The sequence below is a fragment of the Lactuca sativa genome, chromosome 5, assembly GCF_002870075.4.
Source record: "Lactuca sativa cultivar Salinas chromosome 5, Lsat_Salinas_v11, whole genome shotgun sequence".
Lineage (NCBI taxonomy): Eukaryota > Viridiplantae > Streptophyta > Magnoliopsida > Asterales > Asteraceae > Lactuca > Lactuca sativa.
The window spans coordinates 292,278,208-292,297,768 of record NC_056627.2 but is presented as its reverse complement, the minus strand read 5'-3'; the positions used below and the strand labels follow the sequence as shown (position 1 = coordinate 292,297,768).

Sequence of the window (19,561 nt, the reverse complement as noted above, 5' to 3'; positions counted from 1 at the left end):
TGAATCTTGGAATGGAACCCCATGTTGATTTCATGATGAATTGTTGACTATGGTTTTATTTTCTAACCTTTCTCAGATAATTGATGTAACGCCCGCAGATTCGGGCTAGTCAATTTAGAGACATTGAGCGTCACAAATGACTTTTTGATAGAAGGTTATTTAGAATAAATAATCTTAAACAAAGTATAGTATAAGTCACAAGGATTTTGTACATATAACGAATGTTGAAATCCGAGTTATAATGAAGAAGTTACAACCTGTCGAAGTTTTACTGCTAAACCGGCACGGCACCGCATAACGTAAAAAGTGAATTTTTGATAAACTTTTTAGCCTTAGAATCACTTCTTAACCAAACCCTATGAGTTATTTTGGTTATATTAGCTCATAAAACCACCCGATTGAATTCTTGACGTTAACCGAACTCACAACGTGAGCTTTAAAGCTCACGACCTGAGAATTGGGTAACTCAGTTTCTATTTTTTTGTTAATGCTATATCTATGGTTTTTTGCTTGCGATTGGTTTGATTTCTATTTTTCGGGTATTATGGGTATGAGAAAATCTCCTCAACCGCAACAAGGCGATGTCTCGAGCTTACACCCGTTTTATGAATTTCCGGATGATATCCCACGTGAAATTTTGAACAACTATACGAACAAGTTGGGATGGCTCTACAATCGTGAATTTGCCATTTCACCAACAGTAGATTGGAGCAATCTGAACAAAATTGGGATTTTGGAAAGAATGAACCTATATCTCACAAAGACGTATGTTGAAAATGGGATTTCTTTCACTTGCAACGAGTGGAAAATTTTATTTTCAATTAAGGAACCAATTTTCAAGGAATTGTGTATGGAGTTTTTCTTAACGACTTCTTTCGAAGAGAACACAATTGATCCTCATTTCGCCATGCCTTTGGTGTTTCGTCTTGGTGGCCAATATCGAGCATGTAGTTTGGCCTCGTTTGCATGGAGAATGGGTTTGCACAAACAACATGAAGCAATGCCACCTATTTTTGACAGGTTTTTAAGATTAGCTGCTCGAGATTACTCTCAATGTGTGAATGGGTATACTTTTTAGACAACAATAGCTAATGGCGAATTTCATTCTGGGGTATCTCAAGAAAGCCAAATTCAGTCTCCTATCCATCGTCTCATTCACCTCCTTGTGACAATTTCAATTAATAAAAAAATGGGGATAAAGTGATGACTTTGAATTTGTTTTTTATGTGGAGCATAATCACACCGACAGTTTGTTGCAATATTCCTTATTTTCTTGGGCAATATCTGGCAAGTAAGGCAGTCACATCAAGAGTCGGGAGCCCAATAGCGGGTGGACATCTTGTAACCCGCTTGGAAAAATCATATGAGATATTTGCGCCAAGAGTGATGCATACTCTAACATGCATCAAGGGTACCGATCTTACAATGGGTTTCTTGGAATATATGAATCTTGTAATCAATATAGGAAAACAATGGAGTATATCGGCTGATGAAGCGGTGGTACCATTAGAGCAACCCGAAGAGGAATCGAGACCACGAGGAGGCCATAACATGAGGGGGGAGGAAAAAAAGGCCAGTCGCAACTCGCAACAACACCATGCACCCATGGGAGGAGGACCGTCTCGTGATGAAATGATGGTGGGGTATATGGATAGGATGTGCTTGAGCATGAATCCGATTGGGGGTACAATGGAAAACATGGGTCAACATTTTAACATTACTCCACCACCAACATTGGGAACTCAATACCCATTTTGTCCATCATGGAACGAGATGTGGCCGAGACAATATGACGGGGTCGGTTCAATTGGAGCACATGGAGACGATGATGATGAAGCGTGATGAATTATTTATCCTTTTATTTTATTTAAGTTTTTGTTTTTATTTCTTTGTTTATTTTTGGTGTGTTTTAATTTGGTTTGTTTTAGATGATGTAGCCGAATGATGAATGTTTTTTTCTTTTTGAAACCTAGGAGTTTGTTTTGTTTGAAGGATTAATATTTTATCGAGAGAAGAGAAAGAGAGAGAGAGAGAGAGAGAGAGAGAGAGAGAGAGAGAGAAAGAGAGAGATAAAGAGATAGAGAGATAGAGAGAGAGCCCGGTCAAGGTAGATGGGAAGGAGTCCTATCAAGACCATAACCAATCTCTTTATTTATGTACGTATACCTTTGTTTCAGGGTGGGGCCGCCCTTCCTCCTTCTAATCCGGCCATACATGATCAACCGCCGACGAACGCACATGCAAAGGCAATTGAGAGAAAATAGGACGATAGTGATAGACACAAGAACTTAAATAGATTAAAAGATGACTTCTATAGAGGAGAAGGGACACCTACTTAGATAGGGTGATAGCACGGTTTTGATTGAATATCCTTTCTTGTGCTTGTCTTGTATTGAGGTATACTGCGAAGATATGAGTAAAAGTAGGTAACAGAAGGGGAGGGATTGTTTATATATATATATATATATATATATATATATATATAGAGAGAGAGAGAGAGGGAGAGAGAAAGAAAGAAAGAAAGAGAGAAGCCGTTAGCATTAGAGATAAGAATCGAAGACCACACTTTTTGATATGTGTGGGGTGACAATTGTGTGCGATTTTAGAGAAGAAATGAATGAGTTACAGAAAATATGGTCTTAAACTGTATCTTAATCACTTAACAAGACAATTATGATTTCTCACATGAAGAATTTGAAGAAGATACACATTCTGTGTTGCTCCAGTTCTCACGACATGAGCTCTATACTTCACATCGAGAGAAAGATTTTAATCACGATTCAAAAGATATTTAATCCAGACTCACATTGTGATTCTCTATACTCCTAATGTGAGCTATAAAAATCATATTTTTGCTCTTCCTTTCAACCATAAAACATGATGTATGCTTTCCTACGTTATGATTCATTGCTTTGAAGATTTTATGCACCACACTTTTTGAAGATGTGAGTTTTTTATTCAACATTTTAGTCGACACATTCACGAATGGTACCACAATTCCAGTTCCAGTTACATATTCAAGATGTTTGAGTTTTTCCACAACAATAAGAATTCGATCATGCCACTACTACCCATGGGAGCCTGTTCATTTTTATCCCTTTTATTTGCTTTATATTTGCATTCATTGTTTTAGCCTACAATGAGGGCATTGTATGAAATAAGTGTGGGGTAGGAGGTCGAAAAAGGATATCAAGCATAAAATAATTATTTAGAAAATGCTACAAAATTTTAAAAAGTTAGTAGGCTTGCAACAATAGTCTAATAAATATAGTCAATTTTAAAATTTTAATATTAGTGCATATGGGCTAGTTTGCTAGTATTATGTGGGATGATTCGATGAGAACCTGTAACGCCCGTGTTTCTAGGCTAAGCATTAGTATGATGATGTAATAGTTGGGGTCAATAATTGTAACCTACTTTGAAGTAATAAATAGGAATTACTTAAATATTATGTGAATTATATGATTTTATGTGTATTATACTTATTTATAAATATAATAAGTTAAGAATACATATAAGCGTCAAAATAAAATAATAGATAGACCCAATGCTGTAGTGGTAGTGAAAAGGATTCCGGAGATATAACGAACGTCGAAATCCGAGTTATGACGAAGAAGTTATGACCTGTCGAAGTTTCGCGACAAAACCGACACGACGTTGTGTGACGTAACCAGTGAGTTTACAATAAAGTACTTTTTAGTCTTAGCGATCTAAATGAAAATCGTAGTATACGTTAAACTGAGAACGTGCATAAAAAGAACATCAAAATCTGACTTCGTAAGAGGAAGTTATGATTTTTCCAAGATTCGACATAACAGTATGCAACCCGGAGTCCAAATATTAGATCGATCGATTCTTAATCGACACAATCTAAACTAGAATTGAATATCTCATCAATAGGATTTCAACGATAAAATCACAGACGAAAACGGACGTCGGATGACAAAGTTATGAATTTTTAACGGACTTTTTCTGTCCCGGTCTGTTAAAATATAACTTTAAAAATAAAGTCAAAATTAGCCGACGGAATCTAAAAGAAAGTTGTAGAGTACGTCTCTACCTACACGTGGATAAAAACAATGTCGAAAATGGAGCTCTTATGCGAAAGTTACGAATTTTAGAAGTCGGGAGTGTGAATTGCGAAGTTGTTCAAGGAACGCCCCGCATAGAAGGAACACCTCGTGCTCTTTTAAAGACTAGGCCTCGGATCTTCCACGTCGCCCCAGCCAGCTTCGGACACGTACCCCTCTCGAACGCGCTGTGTACATAGGAGCGCCCTGCGCACCGAGGGTCAACTCCACTATAAAAGGAGGTGCGAGGGTCTCCATATTTCCCACACCAAAAACCCATTTTCTCTCTCTCCCTAACTTCTCTATAAGACCTCCCAAAGCCCTAGTAACCTAAAGATTCTAGAGGAAAGTCCTGGAGAGCCAGAAGGCTCCGTGAAAAAGAGCTTTTCGGCTCGGAAAGTTTCGCCCCCACAGAGCCCGGTTTCTAGCAAACCTCCGGGTAAGTGAGTTATGTTTACCCTACTTTGAGTATAGCTTAGGTTTAAATTTATTATTGTTATTATGAACCTTATATATATATATATATATATATATATATATATATATATATATATATATATATATATATATATATATATATATATATAAAGTGTTATTATAATATCTTTTAACTACTTACGGTACGGGGAATCTGGTTTGAAGGGCTGCATAGGATTGTTGGATTTCAGCAGTGCTATAATGCCAAAATGGTCCTGCCCTCCGGTGTTTCATGTCTGGCCCATGTCTGTACATAGTGGTTGAAAAGTATTGTTTCAAAACTTATAAAATAATAACGCCGGTAATTTGCCGTGATAAATATTAGACTAAAATCTAGTGGTAATAATACTAGTTTTCGTCGAAGGAAATTATATTATTTAGAAGTGAAGCGTTGTACGAGTTTGGAATCATCACTTTAACAAGTGCATATATACTTTCATCTTACACATAGATATGAAGTGTTTAATATAAATTACGTGATATGTGTACATATTATCTGTGTTCTTGATATCTATGCTAGATGAACAATTTATACATGTTTTAAATGATTTAAACTGTATATGTATTTTATATCTACGAAAATATTGGATAAAACATGGGTAGATGAAATAGTTGATGTGTAATAAAATGATGAGAAGCCTCGATGTTTACAATGATCCAGTCATCTAGCGAAGTATAAATGACGACCGCGGACTATTCTAGACAGTCCAGTGGAACGCTAGCAGGATCGCAACCTGTGGGTGTTTATTTGAACTACTTGTTCACTAGATGTACTCCATCCCCCTCATGGTTACCTTATTTGACATAAATTGACAAGGAATCCCTTGAGCAGTGTTGTCACCCCGATGAAAATCCTCAGACTAGATCCCTTATAATAGATGTTTTAGGGACGTAAAGTGAGGATAACGGGAAAGAGTAATCAGGTTGATTGTTTTGATAAAATTAATAAACTATTTATAGTGTTTTGAAAACCCTATGTGCTAACCAGGCTCCCAAGCCTGACCCACTCAGTTTCTTGTATACAGGTAGTGGCACAAGAGCATAAATGCGATGATCTGATGAGAGATTATAGATTATAGGCTAGTAGAAATAAATAGAGGTTGTAAGGCCTATGTTGTTTTTGTTTATGGGACAAAAACACAGACTTTCTTAGTTTGAGGGACATAATATGTTTAACATTGTGTACCAAAAATGTATCTAGGAGAGCTTATGTAGTCATTGCACCTTAGACTAATACATTTAACAAATAAAGGTTGAAGTTAAGTTCCCTTACGCAAACATATGTTTTTTTTAGGATTTTTAGTTTTGAGTGAAAAAATTGAGTTGTGAAAAAAGAAAAAAAAAGTTGCAAAAGTTTGAGTGAATAAGAGTCTACAAAGTTATGAAGTTAAGAAATATTATGAAGAAAAGTTCAAAGTTTCAAATTATTGAAGACTCAAAGCTGAAACCGAGAGCTTAATGGAACCTAAAAAGAAGAAGAACCATGAAAATACAAGTTCTGCGATGTGGCATCAGAGTATGGAGGCGTGGTAAGAAGAAAAATCTCAATGATAAGCACAATAACTGAGCTCATGACGTGAGCATTATAATCTCATGTCATGAGGAGGATTATTCCAGAAGATAACTACGTGGAATGCAGTTTCCTTGCCAGACACGATTTGCACTGATCTCATGACGTGAGACCTTAATGCTCTTGACGTGAGCTACGATTTTATGGAAACTATAAATATTGCTTTACATATCGACTTTGGGAGGTTGGAATCAAATTTTCTGGAGAGATAGTCGATTTTAGAGGCCAGAGATCTGTGAAAAACAACCACTTGGAATAGAGAATGCTTGGAGATTGAAGATTTGAAGATTACACAATACATTCGGTTTGCATTTTGATTAAACATGTCTAAATCTTATGTGATTGTGTGCTTATTTTATGCTATGAGTAGATAATCATTAGGCTTTCGTTCAGTGTAGATGAACCCTAATATTATATGTTATTTTCTAGCTTATAATTGGATTTTATGAAGTTGGTTAATGCATGTGTTTGATTACCATTACCTAGCATGTTAAAGCTTGCATCTTTGATTCAAGTTAAGTGTAGTTTAATGACCAATGAATTGCATGAAATTGTTTACCTAGTAGTTTATGATCATTAGATTGCTAGAGCTAGGATTAATCACATCTTAGATTAAGTAACAAATGTAACAACTTTAACTGTGTTGGAGCATAATTTGATCATAATTGTGTTTAATTAATTGTCTTGATCATAGATAGTTAAGTTAGATATATCTTACATAGCCCAATTATCTTTATTAAACAATTATGTGTTTTCTTGTGTATGATCATTACATAGTATTTAATGAATTGATGAAAATATTAGGAGTTCGGATCAAGACTGCTAATTACATCTAAATTGGCAACCAACTGAATAAACTCATACTTAGAAACTACACATAGGAAAAAGGGGGATTCGAAGCTAAACGGAAGTGTCTTCTTAATCTTGTTTACAATCATTTTTAATTGAGTGTTTAGTTTTAAGTTAATTTGAACTTGCAAAATCAGATAAACCCCTTATTTACTTATTGTTTTTAGATTAATTTTTAGTAATTAAGTTATTAGCTAAATCCGTTTAATGTGTTCGACATTCGACTTACCTGAACCATTCTATAAATTTGACTAGGTACACTGCATAAGTGCAATTAGTTAGTTAAATAGGTTAGGATTATAAATTTTATACTAGATAGTATATAAATTGCACATTAGTCTTCAACCAGGTGATGAAGGTCAAACCAGTATACTTCGATATAAATCATTCAACAAACAAGAACCATCCGTAGAAGCAGATCACACAAGATCGTATAACTTTGGGAAATTGTCAAAAAAAGTCTCAATATTTTCGGAAAAGTTACGATTAAGTAATGATTTTTTTAACGTAAAAGTCCAGATTATTTCATTTTGGCTCAAATTAATAATTTTTTATTTCTTTTAACATGAAATGACATATTATCATGTAAAATCAAATAATCAAACTTTTCTGTTCATTTTTTTGGACTAAGGTATAACTTTTCTGAAAATATTGAGAGTTTTCTGACAATTTCCCTATAACTTTGATATGATAAAACGAACTGCAAAGAAACAATGATTACCTAGTATAACGTATGCTCTGATTTACTTTCATCGGAACAACAAACCATAAAAGATTACAATATAAAGCTCACTACAATAGAAACTCTCAATCTATACTTCTCACCACTAAGTTAATTCAAATGATTAATTATACTTAAACTTAAAGGAGTGGAGTGAGGTGAGACCCTACATGACATGTCTTACCACAGTGAACACCGCCCCTCCTATGCAGTTTGGTATGTGCGGCCAAAAAAGAGAGTGCTCTCTCTCTCTCTCTCTCTCTCTCACACACACAATGGTATACCACTCTTTGTGTGTGGTAAGGGAGTGTGACAAAATGAGGAAGTGTGACACCACTCCCTCTGGTCTTAAAGCTTTGAATATGCATGCCGACTCACAAACACACAAAGACGAGAGAACCAGGGTTTTGTGACGAGAATGATGGTAATGTCTCTCTGTCTCTCTATCTCTACTTATATATTCACAACTTTTGCACTTTAGTCCATACAACTTCCAATTTAGAACTTTTAGCCCTCGGTACAAAGTTGATTCCACATCTAGCCCTCCATCTATTTGTAACTTTACTCACCGATCCCAACATTTTATATTTAAATTTATCTACATTAAATAAAACCAAGTTAGAAGCATTACCAAAAAAATCCCTTCAAGTTGTGGTTGCAAAACGTCATATATTTAACGTTTTTAACATATTGGTTGGGACATGTTCTGTGCACGTCGGTAAATGGTGTGGTTTACCATTTAAAACAAGCATTCTTTTCATTTCAATTTAAAACCACTTTAGTATCGAAAGTAAAATTCTCTTTAAAAAAATAGTATCAAAAGTAAAAGAAAAATGCGTCTTGATTGTTGCGTTTTGTATGTTGATCTCTATTGAGAATACACAAGGTTTGGTCATAATTCTTAGATTTTTTTATCTTGGAGGAGGCTCAGAGATGTAGAAGAGACTGTGTGTCTGATTGGATATTCACCTATAGGTTGGCATTTTGTGTACCTTAGTTTATAGGTTGGGTCTAATATAAGTCATATTCAAAGTCGGAAGGAAGTTTTTGACAAATTCACGACAAATCTATCAAAATGGAAGATAAAGACGCTTTTTATAGAATTGGCTAACCCTCTTGAAGTCGGTGTTGTGAAAATGTTTAAGAGGCGAGCTGGAGCTCTATTTTTTGGGGATCGAAATGAGCTAAGTTTGGGTAATCTTAGGCTTAGTTCGGCTCGTTTACACCCCTAATCATCAACGAACTGTGAATTGTTTGCATACAAAATGAACATTTGGGGGAGAAATCCTGCTCAACCAAGAGGACACACCGTGGACAACAAACTAGATGACCACAAGGAACAAACACAGACTGTCGTTGCCTCATCCAACAGATCACACACAACTGCCCCTCCGGAACACCACCGCTCTCTTCCCCTACTGCAACACCACCTTCCGCCTCACTCATTTCCACTGCAGCATTTTGTTATTCAATATGCCTCCTCCGATGTCTCCAGTCTTTCCATTTGTTCCAATTCCTGATACGCTCGAAAAAAAGGCTTTATTTATTATTTTGTAACATCCCAGACACACATACCAAGAAATAGTCCACTTTAGGTAACCTGTGTAACGCCTGTGTTTCCGGGCTTGCCATTTTTAGCAATGTAATAGTCTAGGTTAACCTCTGTAACCCGTTTTGAAATAATAAAGATTGTATTATTTAAGTATTGTGTGTTTTGTGCTTAATTGCTTAATTATGTGGTTTGATTAATTAAGAATAAAAATAAGCGTCAAAATTTAAGTGTAAAATAAACTTAATATCTTTGAATAATGTTGTAGTAGTTGAAACGAGGTTCCCGAATATATATAGAACGCCCAAATCTGACTTCGTATGAGGAAGTTATGATTTATCGAAGTTTCGGCTTAGCGGTGTGCAGCCCGAAATACTCGATTTGAGATCGAGCGGTTTTAGCCGAAGCAATCTAAACGAGGATCGAAGGTCTCGTTGTTGGTATCGAAGCGATAAAAAGTTAGGCGAGAACGGACGTCAAATGAAGAAGTTATGAATTTATAACGAAGTTTTTCTGTCGCGGCCTATTAAAAATAAATAATAAAAATAAAGTCAAAATTAGCCGACAGAGTCTAAACGAAAGTTGTAGAGCGTAGTTTCACCTTCGCGTGGATATAAAGAATGTCAAAAACGGAGTTCGTATGAAGAAGATATGAATTTCCGAAGTTTATTAAATAATTTGTATTTATTTTTAATCTTTAATTCGGAAGCATTATCCGAAGGAGTCACCGTCTGATCCGAGGTACGCCCCGCGTACTCCGAAGGTGTCGACACTCGCAGCAAGTGGCTCGGATGACGCATGCAATGACGATTTCGGAAGTAGTACGCGCCGTGTACTGCAGTACGCCCCGCGTACTCCGAGGCTCCAGCCTCCTATAAATAGGATCCGAAGGCAGCCGAGTCTTTTGTTCATTTTCTCTCTTCTCTCTCCCGTTTTGCATCGTTTTGCGTGCCAGAAATATCCCGAAGCCCCGGTATCATACTCAAGCCCCGAGGCAAGTCTCGAGATCCCGAAGATCCCGAGAAGTGCGGTTCCCGAGCCGAAGCTCTGCCCGCGAGAAGTTCGATTTTTGTGAAGATCTTCCAGATCTGCTGAGGATTACTACTTCTGCAAGTCGTAGTGCTGTCCGATCATCTTCTGATCAAGTGAGTGTATACTACCTTTCATAAACACGATAATAATACAAGTTTGGTTCGAGTGTATTAAGTATATTGTTGTTTATAGGTGTGAGTGTGTAGTTACCTTCTTCTAACACATAAATATTAAGTATTTTCTATAAAATACGTGCTATGTGTTTGGTATATTGTTGTTTATATGTGTGAATGTGTATTCACTTTCTTCTATCTCATAGATATGATTTATTCTCTATGAGATATGTGTTATGTGTGTGTGTGCCTCATCTGTTATGTGGATTATGTGTTGATCAAAGCATGCTATACAGGTTTTTAAACTATGTATAAAAATGTATATCTTTATCTACTAATATGTTGGGTAGAACATGGGTAGATAGTTGGTGTGTAATAAACAGATGAGAGACCTCGTTGTTGTTTGATTTAGTCATCTAGCAGAGTTTAGATGACGACCACTGGCTATTCTAGACAGTCTTGTGGAAACATTAGCAGGTTCGCCACCTGTAGGTGTTAATGAACTTGGGTGTTCATTCGCTGTACTCCATCCCCCTCATGGTTGCCTTATTTGACTTATATTGCTGAGGTACCCCCGAAGCATGTGTTGTCGCCCCGATGAAATATTCTTAGACTAGGTCCCTTATGTTAGTTGTTTTAGGGACATAAAGTGAGAATAACGAGAATGGGTAATTGGGTTATTGTTGGTTGGTGAAAAATTAAATATGATTATTTATTGTGGGTTGAAAACCCTATATGCTCACCAGGCTCCCAAGCATGACCCACTCAGTTTTATTTGTATTACAGGAAGTGGCGCGAGGGCATGAGATGGATGAACCATCAGTTGTTTTGTTTACAAGTCTGTATATGTATATATTTGTTGAATGACTTGTAAGGTTATCGTTTATGCTTATTGGTCTGTATCGGAACATGATACCTTGAGTTTTGATTATATAATGAAAAATACATTTCTTTTATGAAATGCTTTGGTAAACATTGTTTTATCATGTTTTGTTTTTGGGAACAAATTCCGCAACTCTTTCAAATCAAAAGGATTTACTCTGAAAATATTTTAAAAGCATAAATGAAAATCGATCTTTTCTGGCCGAGATTTTGGGGATGTCACAACCTGATAAGTGAACTTCCAAATGGGTCACCCATCTACTCTTACCTAAACATGCTAAACTGCGGAGTTTTGATATCCAAAGTCTCTGGTGACCCCTTGGGAAATTCTCATACCAGGTTGCCCAAAGGGGACAATATCTTGGTTTGTCATCTCAAGTGTTACATACATATTTGGAGAACTTAATCATATGGTAAAAATATATCACATGCTTGTAGTCAAATTTTTAGTACCTTGTCACAACATATCTAAGGATGCCGGTTGCCACTAAACCAATCACAACTCCACTCCACAACAAAAATTTTGTCCTAAAATCAAGTTCCATTACCATCTAATCTTTGCTCATATTTGATCTTGCAAGAGAAACATAAAGTCATTAAAATATTTCGCAGGAAATATCATAAAAAAGCTTGATAACAACTATCCTCACAAGAAGAAAGGTAGATCCCTGCATGCCATCACTTCAAGAATTCCATTTTTCAAACTGACAAGACCAACGGCAGTGATTTCCTTTCCAACTGGTAAAATCTTCTCCTCATCCAGAAGTCCGACCTACAACACCAGCAACAAAGAAACACAAAAACTAAAATCAAATGAAGAACTAAAAACAAGTGACAAAGTAATAAATAATGTATGTACTTACAGGGTACTCATGACCGAAAAATTCTTGGAGGAAAGTATAAGGAAACGCACTTATAGGCTACAAATTGTGGTATACAGTTTTAAGAGGTAAAGGATGTTTTGACTCATCCATGTTTATTTTCAGATAATCAGATTTTGGCCTATTTCCCCCATCAACAAGGATAAAAGGAACCTATACAAAAAGATTATCAAATTATAGTAACACACTGACAAATTCAGTTGATAAAATAAGATTTACACATAAAATTCATTAATCAAATAGTCATATAATCTCATGTTACACCACAAACACATTGATGAATATACTTCTGAAACTAAAGTGGCATTATCATAGACAACGGGAACTGAACCAGCATTATCATAAACTAATGAATTAAAATCAAAGGTAACATGCAAGAATGGACTCTACATCATGAGAAGTTCTATGTTAAGTTGTTAACAACTTACAGGATATCAAGAATTTTGAAGTTACCGTTCTTATTGATGAAGATTCTTGCTCTTATCAGTGTCTTGCAAACAAGGAGCGAAAATCTGAAGTCCATCCAAAAAATCCCCTCCATTCGTTGTATATACACTGCAGGAATTCAAGATTATTCAAACTTTGAATTGGATATAGAAGAAGACAGGATTTATAAGTAATGAACAAAAATTGGTTCGATCGGTCAAACAAAGCAAATTGTTCTGGATTTTTAGTTGAGCAATTTTGGAGGGCATACTTAGTTCTGATGATGCATATTAGAAAACCTCTTGTATATCAGCATATGAATAGATTTTGATAGAATTCAATGCGAAAGAAAGTAAGATTAAGATATGGAATATATATATATCGTTTGTGTCCTCTCCAAGGTAACAACTTTCTCGTTAGACTCATGAGAGAGCAAAACGTTTTGTTTCTTCCAATCACCGTTGACGATGGATTTCGTCTCCACGACTCCTCGAACGATGACGATCCTCTCATCACTGAAAGTAATCGTATCTGACTCTTGATCAGAAGGATGACAGAGGATAGAAAGGAGATCGGAGACGCTGGCGGTGCCTTCTTGACTTTGTTCAAGGAGGATGAGGTCGTCTTGAACTTGAGGACGCTGCGGACTGCAATGTACGCTAAGGCTAACCCAAGTACTGCGCCATCGGCGGCAAGGGCTACTTGAGATAGGACTGCGAAGGCTGTTTGATTGGGTGCCGACATCGTGTATTAAGAACTTAAGCTAAAATTGGGTGTTCTGACTTGTTGTGTTATGAACCCAGTAATTCAGCCCAATAAAGACACCATAGTCCAGCGAAGACCCAAAAGAAACACCAGGAGACCAGCACGTTTGGAGGATTGAATAAGTCTTCCACCTTCTGTTTTTCATGCATGCATATAGGAATAGATTACTTTCCATGTTTCCATAATGTCCCATGTTTCCGTTTAATTCTCATGCACTATATTATCTTGCATTTAAGATTAGGACTTCATGAATAAAAGGAGATCAGAAAATTGTTCCAGTGTGTTTCTTTTCTTTTTCTCTGTTGTTATTGGAGCCTCGCCCCCTCTAAGGGTTAACCTAACAATTGGTGCTTTCATTCACGTCTCAACCTTCCACAATGCCACCCCGAAAAGATGTCTCCTCTACATCCGATGATCTACCACCTACCATAGCCGACCAACTAGCCTAACTTATTTCCGCCACCAATACAGCCACCCAGCAGCACAACGCCCACCTCAGTACCCTCATCAAAGCAACAGAAGCCTTAACAACTAAATTTGACTCCCACTCCCAGACCACCGCTAATCTCGTGAACCACATTACCACGCTATCCGACCACCTCTTGTTGGATGACACCGCCACTCCGTTATGTCATACACCCAACCACCAACCACCCCCAACCCACCACCACCGCCACATCATAACCAACATACACTTCGACCACCCAAAATCTCCTTGCCCCTCTTTAATGGATCCAACCCACTAGATTGGATTTTTCAGGCCGATAACTACTTCACATTTTATCAAGTTCCACCCACCCAGCGTGTTCCTCTCACAACATTTTACCTCACAGGGGACACCCTTTCCTAGTACAAACACTTAGCTCAAAATGATATCTTGGGATCCTGGTCCCAATGCAAACGAGAACTACAGCTGCGCTTTGGCCCATCTTCTTACGAAAACCATGAAGTAGCACTCTACAAGCTACAACATACCTCCACCGTTACAGAGTATCAAATGGCTTTTGAACGCATCAGTAATCGGGTCAACAACCTCTCTCAACAAAGTTTAAAAAACATCTTCGTTTCAGGGCTTCGCCAAGACATCCAAAATGAGCTCACCATACTTAGGCCCGTTTCTCTACACTAGGCCTGCTCACTGGCAAAATTAATAGAAGACAAACTTGCGCCTACAACCAAGTCACGATCCCCTACAAGCTTCAAACCCACCTGGTCCACAACATCCCCATTTACACCTACCAAGCCTAATGTATCGCCTACCTTCTCTCCTTCGCCACCAACCAACCCGCCCAACACGAGAATAAACCCTACACTACCACTTACTCGCCTATCAGCGGACGCACTGCAGGAACGAAGGAAAGCCGGACTCTATTTTAAATGCCCAGAAAAGTACACTCCAGGCCATAAGTGTTCACCACCACAATTCCTTCTGATTGTAGACAACGACGACCACGAAACCATGGATAAGGGAAACACCACCACCACCATTGAAGCATAGCAACCACCCGAATTCTTGTCCCTATCAGACGCGGCGTTTTTTGGGATCTCATCGCCACAAACACTTCGTATCACAGGATACGTTGCCAACAAACCGGTCAGAGTTTTGATTGATTATGGGAGCACACATAATATTGTCCAACCACGAGTTGCTTCCCTACTAAACCTACACACCCAATTTATCAACCCATTCTCAGTGATGGTCAGAAACAGTCAATACATCCATTGCCAAGGGTGTTGTCCTAATGTTCATCTACAACTATCAAATGCTCGATTCCAGGTACCAATTTTCGTTCTCCCCGTAGAGGGAGCAGACGTAATCTTGGGTATTACATGGCTTAGCACATTGGGATGACTATTAGCAGATTTCTCAATTCCTGATATTACCTTCCTGCACGATGGCCAATCATGCACCTTGACTGGCGAATCCTGGAGTCAACTGGTATCACCTAGTGCATTATCTACCTTACTGCGCCAAGGTACCATCGCCTCTCTACACACCCTCAACTATAATCCCACATCACCCCACCCACCACGACTCCATTACAGCTCACCCACCCCAACCCTACAATACACTCCCTTCTCTAACGATTTCAAGACATTTTCATGGAACCTACCTCTATACCACCACCGCGACCCCATGACCATACCATTCCGTTAAACAGACCCCAATACCACAATCAATGTAAAACCCTACCGCTACCCACAGTACCAAAAACAAATCATGACCGGGTAAATTATAGAAATGCTACAACAGGGCGTCATCCGACCCAACCAAAGTCCCTTTTCATCTCCCGTGCTTTTAGTAAAGAAAAAAGACGGATCGTGGCGACTTTGCGTAGACTACCTGGCACTAAACGCTGTAATGGTGCGTGATCAATTTCCGATATCGACGATCAACGAACTACTCGACGAGTTACATGGCGCCACAGTCTTTTCCAAGATAGACATGCGCTCCGGCTACCACCAAATTTGGGTATCAGCAAACGACATACACAAGACAATATTTCGTACGATAGACGGTCATTACGAGTTCCTTGTAATGTCGTTCGGCCTCACTAATGCCCCATCGACGTTTCAATCTGCCATGAACGACTTATTCCGACCAGCTCTCCGACGGTTCGTTCTTATCTTCTTTGGCGACATCCTCATCTTCAGCTCCTCCATAGACGACCATTACAAACATCTATAGATTGTCTTTGAAAAATTACGAGAACACCAATTCCATGCAAAGCCATCTAAGTGCATGTTCGCCATGCATGAGATCTCTTTTCTAGGACACAAAATCTCAACACAAGGCCTAGCTCCAGGACCAGATAAGATACAAGCCATCCAACAATGGCCGACACCCACCTCATTCACTACCCTACGTGCCTACTCGGGATTAACGGGATACTACCATCATTTTGTTCATTTTTATGCCAAAATCGCCTCATCTTTGACCAATATTCTTAAACTCAAAACCTTTCAATGGTCAGAGGCTGCACAGGAGGCTTTTCAACAGCTCAAATCGACCATGCAAGACCTAATCATGTTAGCATTACCAGATTTTGAGTTCTTCTCACTATATCAACAGAGTCTAAGGCATCAATGTCAACCCTTTTCAGATTTGTATCCGGGTTTATTGCATGATATGCTTATTGATTTGCATCCTAGTAGTTTGGATGGTGATATGCTTAGTGACCTGGTAGGTCGATATCCTGGTATATAAGATAATGATATGTTTGTGACCGGTTAGGTCGTTATCCTGGTTATAGGATGTTGCTATGATTAGTGATCTGTTAGATTAGTTTGACTGTTATATATGCTAGCGTATGATATTTATGTGCACATAATTGTTTGATTTGGGGGTTTGGTTGAGGCGGACCTGCTTTGTGCTGAAGGCCAAGATACCCAGGGCGGACCGAATAGAATGTAGGCCCGGGACGGCATACTAGCCAGGCCGAACGCCCGACGAGCGGTTCGGATTGGCTGAAGGCCCTGAGAGGCGATCCAGATGTGTCGATGGCTCGGAGAGCAGTCCAGATAGATTGATGGCCCTGCGAGGCGGTCCACTCAGGCTGATGGCTCATTATGCATGTTGTTTGTTTATATGATATTGATAAGGTTTGTATGACGTTAGTATTTTGGGGGAACTCACGAAGCTTCAGGCTTACAGTGGTTGGTTTTGTTTTAGGTAGTTCTGATGGTCGCGGGAAGGCGAAGGCGTGATCGTGCATCTCCTTATGTTTTTTTATTATTTGATTTTGGGATGCTCTAACACTAAACCATCTTGAAAACATATTTCTAATAATTATGTAACGCCCCGTTCCTAAGAGTACTTTATTGTGAGTCCCCGGGATTTAAGAGGAAGGGTATTTTGGTCCTTTTGTGGGAAAAGTGGAAAAGGAGGGCCAAATATGAAATTTGGGGACACGCCGAGTACGCCGAGCGTAAGATGGGATTACGCCCAGCGTAATGGAGCAAGTGATGCGGGTGCAAGGTTGAGTACACCCAGCGTACTAGAGGTACACCCAACGTACTAGAGGTACACCCAGCATACTCTCAAAGTTCTAAAACCCTAAAATTAGGGTCAGCCACTATATAAGGAACATGTTGGTGCATACCCTAGCCTCCATAAGCTCTCTCTTAACCTCAGAAACCCTAGAATAGCCGTTCCACCTCCATTGTTGGGTGTGTTTGGCCTTGGAAAACTTATTTTGGCAAAGGAGAGGCTAGAAGAAGAAAGAGGAAGTTGTCAAAGAAGGAGTTGAGTGGCTGGAGCTTATAGATCTGGGAAGATCTCATCCTTTGGAGCTTATTTGAGGTATAAAGCTTCTTGCTTGTCATTTATATTGCATAGATCTATATGTTGTGAAGTTTTGGCATCATTCTTGTCCCAAAAGTCCTCATCTTGATGCATGTTTTGAGTTGGTCGAGATTATCTGTCCTTTCAGACCTTTGGAGAGGTCTTGAGTGAGAAAAATGAGGTCCCAAGGGCTGTGGTTGTCCCATGTGTGAGATATGTAGGTCTTAATGGATTAAGACCTTGGATTAAGAGCTTTATGGACGTCCCAAGTGATAAAGTATGAGACTTTATGGATCCTAGGCATATTTGGCCTAAGGATCTGAAGTTTGGGCTTAAGAGCTTAAGCCATTAAGAAGTTATGTGGACTTAATGAGCAGCGAGGTTACGCCCCGCGTAGCGGGTCAGTGCCCCGATCCCCAGTTGTGAATCAGCATGTACGCCCAGCGTACCAAGGAGGGTACGCCCAACGTACCAAGGAGGGTACGCCCAGCGTACTGCCTATGTTGGGTTTTTCATTTTGGGCTTTAGAGATTGGGCTGTTATTGGGCTGCTGGATTTTGGGCCGTGACTGGACATATTGGATAGATTATTGTGGACCCATTAGTTGTTGTGGACCATGGGTCTAGGTCCATTTGGTGAGGTGGGCCTAATTTAGTAAATTGGGCCAATATTAGGCTTTACTTTGGACTTTTGGTCTTTGGGCCATTAGTGGGGTTGAGAGCTTATCCAGTGTTGGGCCGGAATGAGTTAAGGGTAAATTGGTCAATTTATACTTGGAAGGGTATTGTGCTTAGTCTAATTATTATTTGTGCTATGTTGGCTAGTTCGGGATTTCCGGTGAGTCGATGGTTCGAGAATCTGCTTCTTCAGTTCAGAGTTTCGGCAGTGGCAAGGTGAGTTATCCTCACTATATCAACAGGGTCTAAGGCACCAAGGCCGGCCCTTTTATTCGATTGAGATCCGGGTATTTGTTGTTATGTTATTGCTTTGATATGGCTGCATCCTGGTAGCTAGGATGGTATATGTTATAGACCTGGTTGAGGTCGGTATCCTGTTATGTAGGATGATGCTATGCTAGTGACCGGTTAGGTCGATATCCTGGTTAGGATGATGATATGTTATGTGATCTGCTAGATCAGCTTGTTGACTGTGAATTGTTATATGATTGTATGTTATGTGCACATGGTTGTTGGACTGGGGTTGGGTTGAGGCGGGTCGTGCTTTGTGTTGTAGGCCAAGATACCCAAGGCGGACCGGTTGTCCCGAAGGCCCAGCGAGCGGTCCGGATATGCTGTAGGCCCCAAGAGGGCGGACCAGACGTGCCGAGGCTCGGAGAGTGGACCAGGCCGACTGAAGGCCCGGTGAGGGCGGACCAGTCATACTGTAGACTCAGAGAGTGGACCAGGTGTATTGAAGGCCCGGAGCGGGCGGACCAATCACACTGCAGAGTCGATGTATATGGCTAGACTCGGAGGGTGGACCAGGTGGACTGTTGGTCGGTGCCGCAGACTAGTCACACAGTAGACCCGAAGTGCATGGCTGTTCTGTGATCGGATATGATATGGCGTGCTATGCGTGTATGGTATATGTGGTTGGTATTTTGGGGATATCTCACTAAGCTTTCGGGCTTACAGTTGTGGTTTAATGTTTTTCAGGTTCTTCAGGAGACCATGGCAAGGCAAAGGCGTGATCGTACCGCTCCTCATGTTTATGTTGTGATGTGATTATGGGAATACTCTAAATCATTTGTATTAAAAACCTTTTTGTAATAATTTAATGAAATCGGGTTGTTTTAAAAAGTTAAAAATTGGTTGGAATTTTTCGGACGTTACAAATTATAATTTTTTGAATGATTTAAAAAGTTTAAAATTGGCTTGATTTTTATGGTTGTTACACAGATAACGGTCCCAATTAAAATTTCCAAAACATTTAGTGGTTTAA

At 39.1% G+C, this 19,561-nt stretch overlaps 1 pseudogene; it reads right to left on the bottom strand.

The window, feature by feature from the left end:
* Window positions 1–8,893: 8,893 nt before the first annotated feature.
* Window positions 8,894–13,327, bottom strand: LOC111910083 (E3 ubiquitin-protein ligase SPL2-like; annotated as a pseudogene).
* Window positions 13,328–19,561: the final 6,234 nt, after the last annotated feature.